Here is a 23,430-nt window from a genome sequence, read left to right on the forward strand (position 1 = left end):
TCCCTGGTCCAGATAAGTCTGGACCTAGAGGGCCCAGCCTCTCCAGAACATCAGATAGTTCCATCTCCCTAACTCATACCAGTCACAGACCCTTCCATTATGAAAAATTTAGAATGTCCATAGCCCAAACACCCCTAAAGAGAGGGATGGAGAGATCAAAGGTGATGGTGGAGTTATACGGTGAAAATAGGATTTAACAAATAAATATGAATGCTAAATCATTAAATTGATATTTTTTTTAGTCTCCAGTATCTTAGCGCAGCTAGAACTAAAAACCTAAAATTGTGGAATTGTAACCCATGTCAAACTCTGAAATATGTTCTACAACTAATTCTGGTGCTGTGATTTGAAATTTATTGCTTTTTTGTATATACGTTATTTTTCACAAATAAAAGAAGGTAAAAATGTCAATTGTGATGATTAAGCCTTCTAGCCTCCTATATTCTGGAGCAGCTAGAAGGAAAAATCTGAAAGGATCGTATGGTAGCCCATGAAGAACTCTGGGATTTGTCCTGTAACTACTTGTTGAAGAGTGCTTTGAAAACTATTGCTTTTTATTTCTTTGCTTTGTGTATATGTTATGCTATACAATAAAAAAATGTTTAAAAAAGAGTAAGTTTAAAAACATTAATGCATCAAATGACTTGATCATGAAAGAAAACAGATAATCTACTCAGTGAGAGAAAATATTTGGAATTAGTATTTAATATGCAGAATATATAAAGAAATTCAAAACTCAACAATAAAACAACAAACAAACCATTTAAAAACAGTCAAAAGACTTGATTGATATTTCTCCAGAGAAGATATATAAATGTCAAAAAGGACATGAAACGGTGTTCAGCATCATTAGCCATTAGGGACTTACACAATGAGATACCATTTCACGCCAATTAAAAAGGCTTATATAAAAAAAAAACAGAAAAAAATGGAAGGTTACAAGTGTCAGAGAGCTAATAGCACTTATTTATTGTTGGTGGGACAATAAATGGTGCAGCCACCATTTTTACAGACTATGGAAAATGGCTTGAAGTTTCCTCAGAAAGTTAGTTATAGAATTACCATATGACCCAGAAACCCCACTTCTAGGTATATAAAAAAATGAATTAAAAGCAGCACTTGAATAGATATTTGCACACCAATAACATAGGAGCATTATTTACAGTTTTCAAAGAATAGAAGGAGCCCAAGTGTCTATCAACTCATGAATGAATAAATAAAGTAAATACAATGGGATATTATTCAGCCATCAAAAGGAATGAAGTTCTGATATATGCAGTAATATGGATGAACCTTGAAGACATCATGTGGAGTGAAATAAGCCAGATACAAAAAGAAGAATATTGTATGACCTCAGTGGTAAAAATTATTGAAAAAACAAACTCATAGCGTCACAGTCTAGAATATAGATTACATGGGGCCAAGGATGGGGTAGAGAATGGCGAGTTAGCGCTTAAACTGTACAGTTTCTATTTGGCTGTAAAATTTTGGTCATGGCTAGTGGTGATGGTAGCACGATGTGTACATAATTAACAGCACTGAACTGTATATTTGAATGTGGTTAAAAGGGAAAGTTTTAGGTTGTATACATGTTAGAATAAAATGTAAAAACAAACAAACATGACTGTATGACAGTGAATCATGTTGTAAATTATGAACTATAGTTAATAGTACAGTTATAGAAAAGTAATTTTGTGAATTGTAACAAATATTCTAACTAATGCAAGATGTTACTAATAGCATCCTAGAAGGGAAGCCTGTATTTTATGCAGGATTTATCTGTAAACCTACAATTTCTCTAATTAAGAAATACAGTGTATTATACCGGCTGTATCTGTGAATAATTTTTCTTTTCAAATACAGTCTTAAGACTAGTTTAAAAGTTTGCATATATGATGTGGGAGACCCAGGTTCAATTCCTGATCCATGCACTTCCCAAAAAATAAACAAGCAAAAAAACCAAAAAGCCGATCAACCAAACAAAAATTCAACAAATGGTGCTGTGTAATAATGGAATACGCTCACATGGAAAAATAATGAAATGTGACCCCGTCATACAGCATATGAAAAAAAAAAAAACAGTTAAAAAAGTTTGCATATATGTTTTCATAGAATATATATAAATAGTTTTCAGGATCAGTGGTTTCAGGGTGCCCAAACATGACCAAGGATCATGTCTGTGTACTGTCTTTGACTCAATGTTGTACAATATTTTATGATTGATGGGTAGGTAGTTCTTGATTTAGGTTGGGATTTCCCACTCCTACCTCAGTTATGTTGCTATGGCATAGGTAATTAAGAATTTTTTCTCCTTAAAAAGTCATCAAACAGGGTGGGTAGCTCAGCAGGCAGAGTTCTCGCCTGCCATGCCGGAGGTCCGGGTTTGATTCCCAGTGCCTGCCCATGTAAAAAAAAAAAAAAAGATTCATTGAACTATTTCTTTAGCATTAGTAGTACTGGTTCCTATAGGTCCACAGAGCTACAAAGCTACTTTGCACGTCTTACATTCTAGCTTCATTTTCTCGCTCTTAACTCTGCTTGAGTATAATCTGCCCCCTAACCTCTTTAACACTAGGGCTCAGAAAAGTGATGATTTTAAATTTACGGTGGTTAAATGAATTGTTAATGACCGAAAGAAGCTATCAATCTTGCTGACCAGAGTTACATTTTAAAAAGAAGATGGCTAATTACTGTACCATTTTGTTGACAGTTATTTTAATCACATTGACTTTCCTTCTTGAAGCAAAGAGTCATCAGGCGGTAAAACAGGAGACAAGCCATTGTGGTAAAGTGGTGTTGATGCTGGGAATTGGACTCCAGAGGGCAATTTATCACTTTGTTTAGGAGGTTCAAAGCTTGCTTTGTTGTGCTTAAACACCGCTGCCTGTTTGATGAACTATATCCTGATGATGTAAAAATCTGCTAGTTTCTCTCACTGTTCTTCAACTTGCAAATTATAGGAACATTATTTAGGGCAGACAGAGTCTCCTGGTAAGTCAAGGGTCCCAGAGGATAGATATGGACTTGGCTAAATTGATTTATAGATCGGATTATGATTTCACATCAAATAGTTGTCAAGTGACACCTTTAAGCTTGTATGTTCACTTTCATTTAGTTCTGGGACCAGAGCACTTTCCAGCATTTTTAAAATTTTATATTCCTCTAAAAGCAGCTGTGTGCTCTTCTGAAAGCTCTGAACAGAAATCTCTTCATAAAGCAAGGGCACAAGTTCACAGTCCTATGCTAGCACTTACAAAAAAGATAACTAGAATGGCAAGCCTGCTGCTAGAAGACCCAAAGAGACCATATTGGCCAAGGTGAGGGGAACACAGCGGCCCACTCCAGACCTACCATCAGGCAAGGTAGAGAATGTGGTCACAGTGGCTTCCTGGTTTGCAGGCATTAGCTAAGATTTGCCAGCCCCCTCTAGATCCTCCAAGACTTATTGGTTCCTCTGGAACATAGGGAGTGGCATGAACAGCCTAAAAGACTGTTCCCCTCACATTTTTCATCTTTGGAGCTTCTCCTCATCCTGCTTACCCATCTGTCCTGCTCTACCTGGCAAAATTCTTCTCGCTGGAGACCGGCACAATAGTCACTGTTTTTACAGTCTTCCTCTCTCATAGAGAATGAGCCTCCTCTCTTTCCATACCCTGCATTGTGTGGTTTATGGGTAGTCGTCTGTGACTCTGTCACTGTGAGCCCCGTGAGGGAAGAGGCTCCGCCTTACTCATATTTATATAACTGGTCCCTGACATTTCACTTGCCACACATTTGGCCCTTGATCTCAGCTGGATGGCTAGAGGGATGGATTAATAGTCTTTAGCCCATGGTAGTCTTTAACCATTTCCAGGCTCTGGGGATGTATGTAAGTCTTTGGAAGGGCTGGCATATGTCCCACTAAAGTACCTGTAGTACCTAGAAAAGTACCTATTCCTTCCTGAATTGTAATAAGTATGGAACATTAAAGCAAGGTGTTAATAACAGGGTGGTATGTGGGAATTCTTTGCTTTGTGCTTCATGTGTGACTTTTCTATAAACCAAAACTTCTCTAATAAGGTACATATCCCTTATTCTGACCTTTTGATGGATAAATGCTGAGTGTGTGTTTACATAACTAAATAAAAATTGATGGCAACTTCCTAATGCAAGGTGCAGATGCTAATTAACTTAGAACAATGCTTACCAAAATGTATTCTTTGAAGTGGTAATAGGTTGAGACAAAAGGAAGAGAAATAAAAGAAGAAAGTAACTTTGGAGAATGCACAGTTAAATTTTAAAAGGATTCTTAATCACAGACCTCTTAGACCCTAATATTTTTTTCATGAAACTCCAAGAAGGGATATTATAAGCACCATTTCTAAAAGTACTTTGAGCTCTGGTATTTATATTATTATTAATTCTTTTCTTTTCTTTTTTTTTTTTTTAATTTTTCCCTGAACAGTTTTATAGGAATAGTATTTCAATGACCATCCTATGGAGATGCTGAATTAGACAATTAAGATGCATAAACTGGTTTGGCTGATATCATGGTAATAAAAAAAGAATGATTGACTTAGTTCCCATTTTGTATATGAATTGAATTTACTCTTTTTGTCTTGGGAAGATAACAAATGCCCTTCTAAATTTCCTCATCAGAAAATGAACTGAGACATCCTTGAGTGTTCAGAGACTTTAAGCCCAGACTCTCCTCAAATCCCTTCAAGGAGGAAGACTTCCAAGTTCATGAACCTTTCTATTGAATAGTTGGCCCTCTAGGCAATCTGAAAAAGAGCAATGCCAGGACCATATTTATGGCCACCCTAACACAAGGAACATGAATAGTGAAGAACCAACTATGGAGACCACTGAGAACTCAGGTCTGATTTCCTCCCAGGAGTTCCCGCATGAAAACCATTTTCTCAGACTGAATGAGGCTTCCGGAAGCCCTACAGTCTTACCCCCTGAAAGAAGTTAATCTGGTAGTTAAAAATAATGAAATTAATGATGGACCAGGCCAGACTCTCTGGTATTTAATGTCATCCCATCTCTGTGCCCTGCAGCGGTGCTGTCGATTAGCTGTAATGTGGTATTTGGAGCACCATTAAGATATTTATTTTCCAATAACCTCTTCATTGAAAGTCTAAAGGTTTGCCTAGGATTCTAATGAAAATTTTCACCTAAAAGAGGAGATAATATTAAACAGGCACTAATAAACTCTCTGAAGAAAATTGAATACAATATCTTTGACAAAAGAAAGGAAGAAAAGAACAACACACATTTCCAGCCAACGTGATTCTCTCATTAAGACTTGGCATTCATTACCACACTGTCGCTGCAAATTATTCTCAGTTATGTATGTGCTTATGAACCCATGAAGAATTAGTGTCTTCTTAATGAGCACCAAAGAATGTATGTAATAAAAATCCTTTAACCCTTATGTAAAAGAAAAACCATTTATTAGCAATTATGTCTTGGGATTAGAAAGTGTTTTGCTTTGGAAGCATTCAAAGCACATGGCAGTGTCTCTTACATGAGACCTTTCAGCATCTCATGGGGGAGAGCAGGACAAAGACTGTTGTCTCTTTTATTTAGGAGAATGGGCTTTTCTTGAGAATGTAAATGCTTATGGTGGCAAAGTGAGTTAGGTGCCACGTTAAGGGCTTCACCGCCATGGTGTAATTTGAGAGTGTGGGATGTGGCTTGTGGCACATGTGCTAGAAGCATCATAAGAGATACATGAATTTTCCTTTTAGGCACCCAGTTAACATTACAAATCCTTGGGAGGGATTACATATCAACATTAGGACCTTTGAAACAGCTGGGCCTGAATGGCTGTACATCCAGGGTGTACTAGGAAGTACGGACTGGTTATTGTTGAGGCCTGGAGTCCAGTCCCATTCCAACTGGTCAGTGCCCATGCATTGCTGAATGTTTTTTGGTATCATCCCAGGCAATGAGAAAAATTAAGACAAAGGATATTAGAAAGGGGACACAAATACAAACTCCAAGTAGTCTAAAAGGTTGTACTGTGCAGGCCAAATCACTGGTGATGGAGAGACTAGGATCCAAACTCACCCCAAGGGCATTCATCCAGATCCCTTGAAGAAAGTCGATAAATGTAGACAATCTGTTTTTAATGTGGAGCTGATGTTTAAATAAAAAAGAGACTATTTGGGGGGATATTTCACTGTTCACTGAGTGCAGTATATACCATTAAAATATATAACCCTTATTATAATGTTGAAAATGATTATTGCATAGTTTACTTGCATCACTGCTTTGCTTTCAATTTGGCCATTTTAACTGTTGTGTTAAAAAAAGAATTTGAGGGCGGGCCGCGGTGGCTCAGCGGGCAAGAGTGCTTGCCTGCCGTGCCGGAGGACCCCGGTTCGATTCCCGGCCCCAGCCCATGTAAAAAACAAACAAACAAACAAAATATAATAAAACAAGAAAATGTTTAAAAATGTTTCCCTTTCTTCCTCCCTTCCTTCCTTCCTTCTCTGTCTTTCCTTCCTTTCAAAAAAAAAAAAAAAGAATTTGATAGCATCATATTCCCATGTAAGGGAGATGTCCTTTGCTTCTTATTAAAAAAAAGTTCAAAATCTTCTTTGAAAGGCGGCTTTCCATAAATACAAAGCATAGTCATTTAAAAAATTAGAAATGAATTGGTTGGCTAGGATACATGGCCCCTTGACCAAGCTAGATATCTGAGTAGACTGAATTTCCAAATCTGAATTACTAGGTAAGAATTTACCAAGAGGCAACTTGTTAAAGAAAACAGACTCCTTTCTTTCTTCTTACAGATTGCCCTGATGGCAACAAAATCCTTGAAATCCTCAGGGAGCAAATTGAGGATGTAGGTTAGAAAGCATACCCAGCTTATTTTCTAAGCTCTGTGCAGACTCCAGAAGAAAGGGTGAATTTAATCAAAAAAGATTTTATTGATGAAGGTATCGCTCCTTCAGGCTAAACTTTGGCCCCTGCATGCTAATAAAACCATCTCATTTCTCAGAAGTAGCCTTCTGCATAAAATTGGGGAAGAAACCATGGATAGGAATACATCTCAGGAAGAGGGACTTAAAGACAATCAATCAGAAGTTGGCAAGGTCTCCCACTGTCCCTCGTTGAGCTAGAAGGCACTTGCTGGCAGATTTTTAATTCTTGGGCGGTCACCTTTGGGCTCTTGGGAGAAAAAGCTTGTGCCACTGGATCTGGCTGCCTCCCCTGAGCTTTCAGCCAGCTGCACTCTGCTATTTTATTTCTGTGTTATCTGCACACACGGCAGTTTTACTGCCCAGATATGATGATGAGCAATCTGGAACCTCGAGTTTTTATGACTACTAATTAGTACCCTGTTTGTGCCCTTTTAATCTGTTATTATAATAGGATGGCATGACATGCATTCTCTCTTTATTTGGCTTTCTGGTTGCTGCAGCCAGGTGGGGCTGTATTTTGCACTTCATCACTACCTCTGTGCTTGAAGAATATTAATAAAGATGAGTTTAAAAGGGCAGGCTGTGTTCTCAAATTTTCTAGTGCTCACCTTGAATTTTGAATTCATTTCCTGTTCTTTTCATGGTTGTGAAAGGAAGCTCTTGTTCCCCAAATGATGCTCAGACTCCAGTGAACAGAGTTGGGCTATAGGAGGGGTTCTGCAGCTACTGTTCTCTCTCTTGTTCTTTGTTTTTCTGGGTAATCTGCAAGAGTTTGTGACTTGGTGGAGTGGAAAGTGAACGAACTAGAATTCAGATTCTGGATCTTTAGCTTATTATTTGTGTAACCTTGGGCAATTTGTTTTCTTTCCATTTTTTTGCTCTTTTCTTTTATTCCTATGTTCTCTGCCTCCCTCTCTCCCTCCTACCTGCCCTTCCACCTAGCCAGCCAGCCAGTCAGCCAGAAGTTATTTAATGTTTGCCTAAGCGTTATGGTCTCTCAGCTCTCCTGGGATGTAGGCCCTATGAGGTCAGGATCACATCTGTCGTCTCTGGAAACCCTGCAGCAGGATTCTTGATAAGCAATTAGTGTTCTGTAAATGTATATTTAATAAATGAAGAAGGCTTACTTTCCTGATCTGTAAAACAAGGATCCCAATGCCTCCTAACAGGACTATACAAAGAACTAATGAATGGTGTATCATTTGCAAAGTACCTGGTAAATAGTTGGTTCTCAGTGGGGATGAGTTTCCTTCCTTCCTCTGAGACAGGTAAACTGAAATGCTCAAGTCCAACATGGCTTCATGAGGTTGCCACAAATGGGAATGAATGAATGAGTGAGCAGGAGAGGGAGGCAAGAATGGGAGTTGCATTTATTATTTATTGATTCATTCATGCATTCATCCCACCAAATAACCACTTTGAGAAGGTGGGGAGTAGATTTCCTGCTGTCATTTGTGTTATATATGCTTGGAACATGGAGTTCTTTGCTTCAGTTGCTGTCTTTGTTTGGTAGAAGATGTTACATGTACCTATAGAGCCACAGGCAGCCACTGTGATATGTCATTAATAGGAAAGAAAAACCATTTCGGATCTTCCAGGTCAGAAAGTTCTTGATGGAATGGTTTCTCTCAAATGTCCGCTCTCTGCCTTGGTCCCCACAACCCTTCTGCCCTAACAAGTCCATGCCTGACTTCTCTTGGTGTCTCTTGAGGTCAGAGTTCTGAATTGTTTTTTAAGGAAAACTAACAGACATGTTCTTGGCTGAGGCCTGCTTCCCTGTTAGTTTTACCCATCATGAGTGTTTGCAAGTTCTTTTAAAACACTGTGGGGAGCCTGGCACGTATTTGTAATTCCCAGTAGAAAGCTGATTCTTTTTTGGAAAATGAAACCAGCGTTCATGTCCTTCACCCATGCTTCAAGGCTTCCATGGAGGGAAGTCGAGGAGAATACCCTCCTGTTGGTGACACACCAGGACTATGTATATCAGGGACTGAGACAAGCAGCATTCAGAGTAGTAAAGCTTTGCAAGAAGATGCAATAGGGATGTGAAGCTGAATCTCGGAAAGCGGATGATCAGAAAGAGTACAGTATTCTACTAAACCAAAATCCAACAGGCAGAGCCTGCTGACATTCTCATTCTGTTGTGAATCTCAGAAAAGCTTGGAACAAATCAAACTTGAGAGGTCAACAGTTCAAAGAAAAATAGACGGCATGAGGCAGCATTTTCTCTTCTAGACATTCTGTGAGTCTGTTCCCGAAGGACATATTTCTTGCCGAGGTTTTACCGCCTCTGTCAGTCTCTCTTGAGTGGAGAGGATGCGTGGCAGCCTCGCCTTGCCTGGTGGGGCTCGGGGCTTCTTCAGCAGGGTTTACTGTAGGGAAAGCTGAGTTTGAGCCATGATGGAACTCTAAACTCCGGCAGCCAAAAGCCCAATGCTCACTGTGTTTCCCCTTCTGAGTGTTTAAAGTGGAGTTCCCAAATGACCTAATGGCCACCTGGGGATCTTTCTCATAGAAAGATCTATCTATCTTTTCTCATAGAAAGATAGATATAGAAAAATGACATTTAAAATGTCTTTACTTGGAAACAGAAAAGTTTTAGGAAATCTATGTTGGCACCCCATTTTTGTTTTGCTTTATTTTTTGTTTTTGGTAAATTTTTTTATTGCTTTCTGAAATGTAAAACTACAGGAATAGTTGACTTGAGGTGTTTTCCATCCTTGAAATTAAATGTTTACAGTTATGAACGATTTGATGCAGTCAAAAATTGACCAAAATCTTTTAATATCATTTTGACACGCCAAGTTCATATATTATTTCAAGGATTTCATATTAATTACCTTTCAGTTCAGTACTTTCCTATTATGTCCAGTAGCAACTTCTCAACAGTCCACTGGTAAATAACAAAAGTGTTGTTTTCTCCCATGCTCTCTTTCTGCTAGTGGCGAATTAATTTACTGTTCCTTTGCATGACTGCCTGCTCTACCCTAAATTAAAACAGAAAAAGAGACTTCAGCTCATTCAATATCTTGGTGGCCTTGCTTTTTGAGGAACTATCTAGCATAACTGGTATTATAGCAAAATATAGGTAACTAAAGACGTGAAATCACTTCATTAACCTTTAACAATGACTCAACACAAACCTCTGAACCTTTAGCATCCAACTATAATAAAGTTGTCTCTAGAAGAGTTGAGTTGTCATTTTCTGCTGGATATATTTACTATTTATTTATATTCAGTGGTATGCTTCTAAATGTTTAGCTCTTCAGGGAGAGGGGGTCGTATGTATGTGAATCTTTATGCAAATGTATCTATGCATATATCTATATCATCTGTCTCTGTGTATAAACATGCAAATAAATATATTATAAATTTTACTGATGTAATTTGTAACGAAAAAATATACGCTACTCTTTATCGCAAATTTCATGCCTTCAGTTGATTCTCACATAATGCTTCCACCTATGTTTGCTGAATTCTTTGTACTTGTAGTCAACCCATGGTTGCAATTCAGTCATAGTGACAAATTTGGATTATAAATAAATGCTTGCTTACTGTCAACAATCACTTCAGTAACAATGGTACTTCTGATAGGACTCTTAGTTGATATTTGTGTTTACATTAACAAGAAAGGCAAAAGTGACATAATGAAGATACATGTCAAAATTTCACTCATTCATTAATGACATGAACAACTTTTTTGCAGAATCAGATAATAGGTTTAGAATGCTGGAAGAATATTTTCCCAGGTTTTTGCACTCTTCACAGTGTAAAAGCTACTGACACAACACACTTTTAAATTTAATCATCATTATTAATATTTTTTCCATCATTTTCTTAATCTAGATAATCAACAAAACAATAACTAAGTGCTGATATGTTGTATTTGTCAATTCCATTGTAGAAGCACTCCCAGCATGGCTGATCTCAAGCTATAAGCTTGACTTCACCCACATAGAGGTGGGTAGGGATGTTTAATAGCAACTAGTTTATGGTATTTCTGCCATACAGATACATAATAGATATAAATGACTCAAGAGTATAATAATAGTAAATGTAGCAATATAATTAGGAAGTGATAACTTTTTAATATTCTATTACCTATACTTTTAATATTTATTTAATTGTAAGTTACGTAATTTATTTTTCAATAATTTTTTTTAAACTGGCTTGCAAAATTTCTGAAAATTTTACAGACCATTCTTTTGAGCAGTACAAGCCAGTTCTAGTACATCAGCCTTTGCATCCCATTTATGTGGATTTTGAAATAAGCAAGAGACCTAGAAAATTTAGAAAGAATGGGGCTTTGCTTACCTAGTAAGAATATTTCTGTGAAAATTGTTTCCTTTTAATGTTCTATCATTATCTTCCTCTAAACAATAAAGTTATGAACAAAATCAATACATCTATTATGTATGTATATGGCAGAAATACTATAAACTAGTTGCCATCTCTTCCCAACTCTATGTGGGTGAAGTCAAGCTTGTAGCTTGAAATCAGCCATGCTTGGAGTGCTTCTGAAATGAAATTGACTTTTATTAACTTGGTGAACTCTAGATCAACTTTACAGTTCAATGTGAAGGAATATGCCATGTTTCTTCAGTGAAAAAAGGACAACCAGGAATAATAAAGGAAAGCAGGGTCAGTGGACCAAGATGGCATGTATTTCCAGAAAGTAATTCTTCCAGTATTCTGAAGCTATTACTTTTTCCAGAGCACCCATCTTTCTTCTCATAGTGTGTTTCATTTTTCTACAGGTACCTCTCCCTAATCTGAAGTTGTTTGTAGCCCCTAATCTCTCCCTACTTCCACTCACTCTCTGTGGCTTCTGCATGAACAATTTGCTTTGTAGGAAGGAAAAAGTCATCTCATTGACTGGGATAATATAAATAAAGGGAAACTAGATTCCTTTATCAAGTCTGGATTTTGTCACCAGGTACCACCTGCAAGATTTCTTGAAACTCAATCTAGCCACTCTGTTGTTAGTGAAAACAATGTGCTATAATGATCCCTCCTATTAATAACCTGTTTTCTACATGTGAATATTATTCATAGTTTTTTTTTTCTATATCCCCTTAAGTGGAGATGTGAGTGAGGACATTTCAATAGTATGGTTCTTAAAAATTATTTCATGAATAAGCAAAGTACCTACTTTTGAACTTTGTACTTTCAAACATATGAAAGTGTGAGTGTTTTAAATGTTTAGCTTTTTATATCTAATTTTTTTCCATATTGAATCCAAGAGTTTTAAAGGACACTTATTTTGATCATGCCTGCACCTGAGAATATACAATGTTTAACCTGAAAAGTGGGCAAGATAAATACACATTTGAGTCTGGTTGAAAATGAGAAAAGGTATTATTTTAGTGAAAAAGAAAGTAGGAAATAAAAGTTATTCATATGGATAATTCCAAAGTATTCAATGTTAAAAATATTTCCTTTATCCCATATTGCTAAAGTTTAGTAACTGAAAGTTCACCTCATCTAATTTGTTGGGGGAAAAAACATGACACATTTTTATCTATTCAGAAATTATACAGGGACAGGTTTGCCTTATCTCTATTCAATTTGCATTTAATTAATCAAAATTGCATTTTATATGTTAATTGAAGCAGGTATCCTTAGCTTTAGACTGTAACCAAGCAAAGATCTTATAAACTTTCATAAGCTATCCATATTGCTTAGCCCCTCATTTAAAATTTTTTATTTCATTTTACTTCTTTTTATTTGTCTGAAGAAAAAAGATGATATTCAAAGGAAGTGAGTATGACACAAAGTCTTTATAGAGCAGGTTTTTAACCCTTGACTATATACTTCATGCATTAGCTTTGGCAAATTCTTAAACCTGGAAATTATATGTAAACATCTCTGTGTATGTGCACTTACCTCGGGGATCCAGAATCCAACAGAGGTTTTTTGATGCTCAAAAGCTTAAAAACTACTGCCTTAAAGGTACTGTGGAACTCACTTTCTTCCCACTCTCTCCACCCTACTGAAATTATTTTAATGAGATGGTTCCTATATCTCTTTTCATTATGTCTCTTCAGAGATACTTTGCTCTGTAAGTTCTAATCAATAGAAGGATAAATTATCAAACATGTGAAAAAAAAAAAAGAAGAAGATTAACAAACTTGACCAATGTAGCAGAAATAATAATGGTCAACAGCTTATAATAAGTTCAAGCCTGGCCTCCTTTGAAGCAGGTATCTCTATAACCAGGTGATCTTACAATCATTTTATCCCTTGTATATGGCCCTTTGGAAGTACTCAACTGCATAGTTATGGAGTAGATGAACAGGTAAATTGCTGAGAAATGGCCTTTAAAGGTACAGTGTCACTGCCCATGAGAAACATTTGTGCATCAAACATGTTTGTTGTGTTTCAGAAATAGACCCTAGATTCATATTTTACTTTCATATTTGAGTACTTGTTGAGATACCCAAATGAACAAAAGCAGTACTGTTCCGACTGCTCTCAAATTGGAAGTTATAGGTTTTATTGGCAGTCTGTATGGGACTGGTTGAGTAGTATCCATTCCTCATACTTAGTCTGAGAAGATGGGACTAGAAGGAACAAATATTCCTTTGGCTAATGATAGAGCAAAGACCAGAGGTTGGCTTATTGGTATAACATTCAATATCAATAATTAATTCACTTAAACACATCAGTATTACCTCTGCTCTAGCTACCATAACAACAACAGCTAATGGATTTTGATGGGTTCCTCTGTGCCTGGGATTATCTAGAAATCTTTGTGTGAATTACTGTAATCTTTATGATTCCATCAAAATATGGGCATTGCTATTCTACCCATTTTACAGATGAGGAAACTCAAGCACATCGAAACTAAGTACTTACACAGGATTACTAAGATTCAAAGCCAGATGCCTGATGGAGAGAAGAGCCAGTACAAAGTTCTTGGGTAGAAAGAGAAGGCGCTTGGCATGTTCTAGAAATGACAAAAGCTGGAGTAGTTGAAGTGTATTAATCAGGAGAATAAACTTTAGTCATGTGGGAGTCTCTTACACTTAAAATCTAGAAGTTGTAGGTTGGAGGCAGCTCTGACAGTTTGACTATTTCTTTGTCTATGCTACATGATGTAACGATCTTCTTGCAGGTATTTCCTTTCTTGGGTTTAAATTCCCATTCCCTCTTATTTGTCTTCTCTGTTGGCTGTTTTGGTGCGGCACCTGGCCATATTGCTAGGGGTAAGAAAATTATTTTATTGGTCAAACCACTGAACTAAAGGGACAGAAATAATGTGGCTTAGAAAGTCTCAAAGATCATAAAGTACCAGAGAGGAGTCCATTAAACTAAGAGCTAAGCCAGAGTCTTTCTTACTATCATATCAGGAGCTGTCCACTGTTTGGGTATTTTCATGCCCAGCAATTGCTATGATATTCCATACCTACCAGTATCTAATATATTGATTGTATCTGGACTACATTATTCACTTTATTTTCCATCTAGTTGACCCTTCAGGGTGTTTACTCATTTGTGTTTTGTTTCTTGTATTTTTTTCCTTCAAGCAGTTCAATTTTGTCATAGCACGCGTCACATGGTTAAGATTTCATATCTTTGCTTCATTTATCCCATTATGGCAAATGGCAGTTGATTAGAGCTTTTCTGAGATCATTATGAATGGTTTTCTACTGTGCAGATATTACTGTTAAGATGAATCTACCATATCCCAGAGATTCTATTCAGCTCGTTATTTCTGGGTGATTTATTACTCTCACCATGGAAATGTTGTTAGTGAACATTGGGGAAGCAGTGGCTATATTGAGAAATATCAATGTATCCTCATGTCCTGGCTCACAGTGACAGTCAGAAATCCGTCTCACTGACAGTTACCTTGTTAACATTTTGATCAGATGGCAAATTTGTCATTTTTCATGGTAACAAGTATAAGTTTGCACAAGAACCATACATAGATGGGGATGAAAAAACAGCCTTCTCTTAGTTTTTCTATGTGATGTAATCAGTAATCTTTGGGCAAAGTGAAATAATTACTCTGTGAAAAGCTCATCCACTGGAAAATGTGTCTGCTGTAGGAAGCTCAGATTTTTCTTCATTTGGATGGAATGTGCCCTCTTTTTTTCTTTTGCCTTTGCTGACAGTTTGATTAACACACCAAGCCTACAGGAAATAGTGAGAAAGAACAACAGGGTTTGCAGACAGAATGGTTTGGACTGATCACAGCATAGGATATGAGCAAGGTGAATAAAAATAAGAATATGCAGAGTTAGTGAGTACAGTGCACCAGCAGCTGTGGGGATAGGGTTGGAGTTTTTCCTCCTGCATTTGTTTTGAGGCCCTCTTTTGTTAGTTTAAATATCACATAATCTGTTTTTCTTCAAATCCCCATCCATAACTATGAGATCACCCATCTTGATGCCTCACTCATGTGTGATCATACAGTGATACTGTCATCTGATTGTTTTGGCTTTTTTTCCTATTAGTTCCAGGCTATATTCCTGAAGCTGTGAAATTTTTAAACTCAAAGCACTTTGAAAGCCCAGAGCTCTATCTGGTGCTTAGAAGGTGAGTGCATTTGAGAGAAAATTCCACTTTGGGCACCAGCATTTCTTTACATTGCCTGAGAGTCAGAAATGGGCTTCAGACCTCCCTGGGAAAATGATAGTTCTTGGAACAATGGACCGCTGTCAGAGTTCCTAAGAACCTCTGGCTACCTGATATTATTGAAGCTTGGGGTAAGCCTGGCATAAGTACACCTGAGCAGCCACTCAAGGCAAGAAGGCACGGATCTAGGCATCAGACCTGCCTTTTTCCTCTGAACTGTCATGAGTTTCTATACATATGCCTTGAAAATTCAAAGAACAGATGATTTTCAAATATTTCTGTCAAGAAGCCATAGCCTTTGGAAAAATAATATGAAGTTTTTATAATCACAGCAGAATGCAAGCAGAAGGAAAAATACACCAAGTGCAATCAATCATTGTTTTCATTATAATGTTTTTTAAAAGGCAGAAAATGTTCTTGACTGTATTTATGTGAGCCAGGTTTTTCCAATAATGATGCAACTATTAACCGAAATTATAGCTTCTTGTTCCTTATTAGTTTTGCCTATATGTACACATTCTAATAAAGAGCCAAAGGTAAGCAGTTAAGGTAAAAACCATGTTTCTGATCATTCTGTTTTAGCTTTAATGCCTTGATCAGGTTTCAGCAAGGGCTTTTGTGATCATCTCTTTGGACTCCCGTGCATGGTTCCCCAATTTGTTTTATGGGGGAAACTTTCTTTCCATTTGCCTGAACATACAAATTTGAATTTGTCATTTTGATAACTAGTATCATTATAGGAAATATATAGAGAATCATAAGAAATCACACAGGGATCTTTCATTCTCTTGAAAGGATATCCTGTGATATTTCTTGCAGCCAACATTATCTGAATGCCTCTAAATTCACCGTCCTCTTAGGCCTTTACCTTTTCCTCTACTAGCTGGTGATCATAGCTAAACCCCAGTTCTGAATGACATCAATGCCTTTAATCAGTCTCTGTCCCACAATATTTCTAAGGACCCCTAGGGCCTGTTGGCATGTCCCACAAGCCCACCTCGGCTGTCACTTGTCACTCCATGCTGTGGGTCACTGTTCTAGGTCTCCCTGCTTATCCCCTCTTGCTGTTTGTGTCTGCATGTTCCTGAAGCTCTTCCCAAGGGCACTTCATCCCCCTCGTGGTTGTTGGCACTCTTAATTCTCCAAAGACACAGCTATCATTTCTAATAAGCCTTTTTTGATGGCTTAAGGAAAACATAAAGGGACGACAGTTCTAAATGAGTTTAAATGTTTTTGGCTGTGTTCTATAGAAAATCTCAGTTCCACAGGTTTCAGCTGTAAAATGTTCAAAAGCAGGATGGTGCCATGCTGGTTATCTCACAGGCACATCATTCATCATCAAGGATCTAATTTCTTTCCTTCTGTCTACTCTGTCATTCTCCCTATGTTGGTCTTTCATGGTCTCAAGAAGATGGCTAGGGTGGCATTGCCATCCCCTGCAGACCCATTAACAGCTAGAGAAGAATGGTGGCATATCTCTTCCTATCTGTTTCTTTTGATGGATAAGGAACTCTTTCACAGATATCTCCCTGCTGGCTGAGCATGCCAAGGGCCAGAACTGCATCTGCATCTGCATGGCTTGTTATTTATGCTTGGCTTAGACCAGTTGGGTTGAGGGTATAATTAGATTCCAGGAACTCAGTGACCAGATGGAGAAGGGTAGATACCTCAACAAAATCAGGGTTCTGGTAGTAAGGTAAAAAGGAGAATGGAGAGTGAGTAGATTCTCCAATAGTGTCTGCTACAAATGTGGAAAAATAAAGCTTAAAGCTGGATTTCTGATATCACTGCCCTTACAGCTTAATGGAATGGAAAGTTCTCTACTACTCATTTGCACCTTCACCTCTGGTTTGTTATCATGTTACTTGGACCTCTTTATCTCCCTCCACCTTCATTTTGGAAGTTTATTTTTGTGCCCCAGGATGACTGACAGTTTCCTTTGAGGGAAGTACCATCTAATCCCATCTGAAGGGTGGGGGCTGCCACTCGCCCACTCAGACTGGGCCCCAGTGACAAGCCAATCAATCAAACACTTATTTCAATGTCTAGGTTTTCAGTAGTTATAAAACAAAATAGAACAAAACAAAAAAAACAAAAACATTGCTTAATGGAGACCAAAATTCCATGTTAGGTAGTTTCAAGCCTGATACATTCACATACTATGTGGGAAAAAAATAATCACCTCAGGAGATTTAGACTATCTAATTAGATTATTAGTCTAAGTCTCTGTTTAGATAGTGAATTTATATTTTTAAACAGAATCTTGCACATCAGAGTCTGAAGCATCTGGGATTGAATAATTTGCTGACTGAGGATTTACCCAGTTCTTCTAGAGAGGTGTGTACCTTATATCTACATGACCAAAAAAAGGCCTTTCCAAAATATTCCCTTCCAGAGCAAGGGTAAATCTGACCCAAGTTCAAATCCAGGTTCCTTTCTAGAACAAAGATGTTCCCTAAGATCAATCCCCAAACATTTTTTTTCCATCTTTACCAATTTTGAGATCCAGATTTCACCTCCAACAACAAACTTCTGGTATGTTTAAAATAGCAACTTGTAGGGCAGGCCACGGTGGCTCAGCAGGCAAGAATGCTTGCGTGCCATGCCAGAGGACCTGGGTTCGATTCCTGGTGCCTGCCCATGTTAAAAAAGAAAAAAAAAATAGCAACTTGTCCTTGTGACACCAAAGCCACAGCTCATCATAGCTCAAACTATAGCCAGATTAAAGAAATTGCTGAGAATAAAAATATACTATGTGGCTGGTCCCAGGCCAAATGCATATAAATGCCAGCAGGGTGATAGTCAAATCAACCCAAGAGCATTTACATCATTTCCCTTACCCCAGTTTCTCCTTTTCCATGTGAGATATTGTAATATTGTTATCAGTACTTATATTCTGTGCTTATGGTGCAGTGTCTTCTGATTATGGAATCTGGGAGCTTTTCAAAACAGGGCTCAAAATTTATGACCCATGATTTCATGAAAAACTATAGATACCTCCCTTAGTAGTCCTTTTATATCCTGGGGAAAAATAAGGTATATGAGCTAACTAACTATAATTGTATCTACCAGGAATCCCCACTGTATTAGCTGTTCTCTAGAGAAACAGAATCAGCAGGTGATATTTGTAAATATAAAATTTATAAAAGTGTCTCACATAACCAGGGGGATGCAGAGTCCAGGGTCTGTAGGGCAGGCTGCAAGCTGGTAACTCCATTGAAGGTCCTCAATGAACTCTCAGCAGAGGCTGGCTGGCTGAAGCAGGAAGACTGATTGTCTCTTCTGAGTCCTTCTTAAAAGCCTTCCAGTGATTAGATTAAGCATCACTCATTGTAGAAGACACTCCCTTTATGCAATCAGCTGTGGATGCTGTCAACATGGTCATGACTTAAGTCCATGAAATGTCCTCAACAACAGACAGGCCACCTTTGATCCATGTTTCAGCCAACCATCCAAACAAACTATTAATGCCTTTTCTAATCCCTCAAGCTATAACATTGAATGTAGAATCTCTGCTTAGTGGGCCCATATCAATAAATTCAGCCTGATCCAGCTTATATTGCTCCCACCATTATCCTACACCCTTAAAATCCATTGTCACACATGTTCTCCTGATTTATTATATATAAATTGGAAAACTCATACAGTTCTTTTGGAATATAGCACAACTCCTCACGGGTGACACGTTGTACCTCACCTTTTGGGACCTGTTGAGACTTTAGCCTAGTTAGAGGTCTGGAAGAAATGAGGGATAGTTGAGGTGGGTCATGAAAAGAATTAGAAGTATCTTCCACGCCAATTGCAAATGCAATCAGCTGTGGATGCCGCCAACATGGTCATGCTTCAAGTCCATGAAATGTCCTCATAGCAACAGCAGCCCAGCGCTTGACTGACCAGACAACTGGAGACCACCACCTGGCCAAGTTGACACATGAACCTGACCATGACACCCACCTAAGAGAGCTGTGGATAAATGACCAACCTCTATATTGGGATAGATAACTGGAATTCATAATCTATACAGTTCTTGAACTACAAGATTTTTTTTTTTTTTTTTTTTACAAAACATAAGAGTTGTCCCTGATTATAAAAGTTCATGTGCTTGGGAAAGACTTCCATATCTGAGGAGACGATGTCCCCAGAGCATATCTGAGTCTGTGTCTTGAGCCATCATTCCATAACAAAGTATTTCCAACCCTGATCCCAATCTCTTTTTAAACCATTGTTAGATCACTCATCATTTTAAGTTAATCCATGGCTAACTGTCTCTCGAACATAGTTTTGACTGCGAAGGAAGTTATATTTTCTTTCCCTAAAAATTGAGAGTGAGCAAAACTATCTGGATGCTTCTAATGTCAAATATATATATAAATAGTTATTGTAAAGGCTTCCCCTTCACTGAACATGAGGGATTACAAATTCCCTTTTCCCTGAACAAAGATAGTAGATCAATAAGAGGCACAGCAATAGACAAGTGTCTTGATAGCTCTAGTGAGAGTGCCTTGGCCTACACTTCCTAAGTGATGATGAAAAGGTAAGCTGGAGCAAATGATTTCCTGGGGAAATGGGAACTTAAAATGTAAACAGTGAGGAGTAGTTAAGGGGAAACAGTTGATACCTCTGGCTGGCGCCTCAGAGGTTAACAAGAATGTAGATTGCTTTCCCTAAGATCTTGGTAACAAGTGACAGAAGAAAGGAAACATCCTAAATCATAGTCTAAATTATTGTTCCCTGGAAACAAGTCTCAGGCACCTTGCAACTTGGTTATCAGTATTGGAGCAAAGCACTCCTCTCTTCAGGAGCCAAAACAAATGAGAAGCCATAAACCTGATGTGCCTCCCTGGCTCCAGAGGGAACCAAAAGGAAGGCAGATATGATTGGTTTGAACCATGCTTATGAGGGTTTATATAAGATGGATCAGAGTCAAAGAAAAAGAAAGGCACTTGCTAACATAGGAGATGTTTCTAGAAACTCTTGGCTTTCTGTCTGGTTTAGAAATCCTGGTTTCTTTGGCTTTGTGTTGGAAAAATGGGGCTGATGGGCAGCTGATAAGCATGGAGGTGCTAGAGAGAATGGAACTGGTACCCAGGGTAGAGCTGGGGAAACAGCCGTGGGGTCAGTGCAGTGGGAAGAGGCTGACTGTCCTGTCCTGGCTGAATAGCCACTGACTAGTATGGCACAGGCAGGTGTGAAATAATTTTCTTCTGAATAATTGAAAAATAAAAACCTGACCAAGCAGTCAGGTTAAATCTCCTGAGGACCCTCGCTTCTCTTCCCCTCCCCTCTCCGCCCCACACCAAATTTTGAGTATTCAATTTGTGAGGGAATGTGCAGGAGCAACTGGCATCTTCTAGATGCTGGACCAGCAGAATGAGCATTGGCTGAGAACCTGTTAGAAATGCACATTTAGGGCCCCACCCCACACCTACTGAATCAGAAACTCTGAGACTTGGGCACAGCAAGCTCTGCTTCCACAAGACCTCCAGGGGATTCTGATGCCTGCAAAAGCTTGAGAACCACTACTTTAAGTCCTATTTATAAGCCTCCTAAACTTTTTAACCTGTAGTGTGGGCATCCCCCCCCCCCCCCCCCCACTAAGTGATGAGTGTGAATCCTCTGCATGAATGTGTTAAACAAGATTGTTTCTTGGGTAGAAAAGAAGTTGCATCAATGGAATGCTCTTGACTTCTTTTTGAAGCATTTGGGTTGGTGTGACCATAAAAGGGTATTGAGGGGATATATCACTTTTTGAGAAAAGTCATTTATGAGAATATTTTGAGAGGCAGAAATACCTTACAACATATTACTCTGTGGAAATGCCATGCCTATGTTACCTCCCAGTACTGCATATACAGAAGGGGAAAGAGAGAAATATTCTTACAAAGGAGAACTGTCGCTTGGAGGCTGAGGGTTTCAGTGGAATCTATTGCTTCCCTCTTGACTCTGCATGAGAAGAGAGAAGATTGCTACCTCAGGAGACTTAGGTATGGAAAGTGAAAAAGGGTTGCTCTTCCTAACTTCCCTGGGACAGACAACAGGTGTAAACTTGGCCTCATCCTACATGAGGCTGGGGAAACTTAATGAAAAATAAAACCTTCTCTCAACCCAGCAAACCTCACCACAAAAGTAGAAGAGAAAGAAAAACAATTTTACTATTGAATACGCATTAAATTAGAATGTGATGTATCACAGACAATCCACTAAAGAGACTGCAATGAAAGAAAGCTCACCCTTTTATATCCCAGAAGATACAATCCCATTGTACATGTTCTCAAGATAAACTAGTTCTCAAGTCAGAGGACTTGACAGTACCATTTGTCATGCATAGCTCATCTTAAATTCACTTGGTAATTGGGGTGGTCTTTGTGTTTGCTAATTGCCTCTATCCAAAGGAATAATAAAACTTCTCATAGCTCTATGACAGGCAGAGTGTTATAATTTGGAGCCCAGATACCTAAATTAAACTTCCTTGCAAGTGGGGAGATAAGGGTGATAACTTCCTTGTTCTTTACAGTTCAGAGAGGTGAATCTCAGGTCCTTGAGAAAGACATTCCTGTGTTGTAAAGCTGACCTAGGGCTTACTTAGCTTTTAAAAAAATTTACATACGTCTCAGAGGAGCAAAGAAAAGGGAGGGAGGGGGAAATCTCTTTCTCTTTTGCACCAGAGAATTTTCTTTTTTCCACATTTGTCTGTACCTGGTGGATCTTTTCCTCCAGGGGATATCTGGCATTGACTACAGACATTTGTGATTGTGACGACTTGAGGAGTGGGGAAGAAGGGGAGAGGCTGCTACTGGCATCTAGTGGATCGATATCAGGGAGGCTGTTCAACATTCTGTACTGGGCAGGGTAGCCCCCCACAATGAAGAACTGTCTAGTCCAGAATTTCAATAGTGCTGAGTTTGAGAACCCTTGCCCTCAAATTGAGCAAGCCCTATAATTTTATTATTGCCAGTACAATTCTTTAACACTAGAGCATTCGTGGAGCTTAGGTGGGTTGGTCTTGCTTGTTTTTATTTCTATACCAGCTTTCCCAATCAAAGGCTTGTCAGGATCAATTCACCACCACTCCACCCTCCTCCTAAGAAGGGACTCAACTGTTCCCTGGGGGGGAATAGCAAAAATTCATAACTCATTAAGCAAACTTTCTTTCTTTCATTCTCCCCGTCCCCACCCCTCAGCCTGAGAACTATTCTATTGTGATCTATTTTAACTCTATCACTTAGGCTCTTAGAAGATAACAATGGATTTTTTTTTAAGTAATTTGAGCATGTCTTATGCTCACAGCCCAGACCTACAATGAATGTGTTGCTTGACTGTATCATCCCAAAGTACAGTAGTTTTCCCTCCGTATAAATTCAACAGGATCATTCAGTATAGGCAGAGACGTAAGTAATCAAGTAGCCCTATTTTATTAGGGGATAAATAATTTTGCTTACCAGGAAGTTCATATTATGGTTTTAGTTTTCTTGAAGAAACAAAGGTACAGTTAAAAATAATACTTAAACATATATAGATTTTGCAGTTATCATTTCAAGGTGAAATCCAATCTCCATAGACTCAAAATATTTCTTTTCTGGTCTTCTATTTTATTTTTGTACTATGTTAATGCTATCGAAACTCAAAATTTGTTGAAAATGAGGTTAAGATCAGAGGTTACAAGCAGCCATGGCTCACGACTAAGGAGTTGTCCCTGGCAGGGCACTCCAGTAAATCTCTCTCCTAATCCTGACCCTAACCTAAGTCTCATGTGGTTTGGCATTGAGGAGGAGGAGGGTCTTGGTGAAAACTAAGTCCCTGCCTCTAGAGCTGTGGGCCTTGGTGGGAGCTGCAGGAGAGCAGAACATGAAGGAGATTTTTCTCATGTTTTGTGGGAATTTGAGTCATATATTAAAAACAGAGGAGAGGCACTCTTTATCCTTCCCAGCAT

The 23,430-nt window shown here is 38.4% G+C and overlaps 1 protein-coding gene and 1 long non-coding RNA gene across 8 annotated transcripts in view; one reads left to right on the forward strand and one right to left on the reverse strand.

Annotated features, from left to right (window-relative positions):
- Positions 1-23,430, forward strand: part of FHIT (fragile histidine triad diadenosine triphosphatase) — a 1,619,043-nt gene that overhangs the window by 1,460,431 nt on the left and 135,182 nt on the right. The gene's annotated exons all lie outside the window — the stretch shown is intronic.
- Positions 9,739-23,430, reverse strand: part of LOC143656985 (uncharacterized) — a 110,771-nt gene continuing 97,079 nt past the window's right edge. The window contains exon 6 of the long non-coding RNA XR_013162677.1: positions 9,739-9,904. This is a non-coding gene — a long non-coding RNA (uncharacterized LOC143656985). The remainder of the gene's footprint in view (positions 9,905-23,430) is intronic.

This window comes from Tamandua tetradactyla, chromosome 15 (assembly GCF_023851605.1).
Source record: "Tamandua tetradactyla isolate mTamTet1 chromosome 15, mTamTet1.pri, whole genome shotgun sequence".
In the NCBI taxonomy this organism is placed as follows: domain Eukaryota; kingdom Metazoa; phylum Chordata; class Mammalia; order Pilosa; family Myrmecophagidae; genus Tamandua; species Tamandua tetradactyla.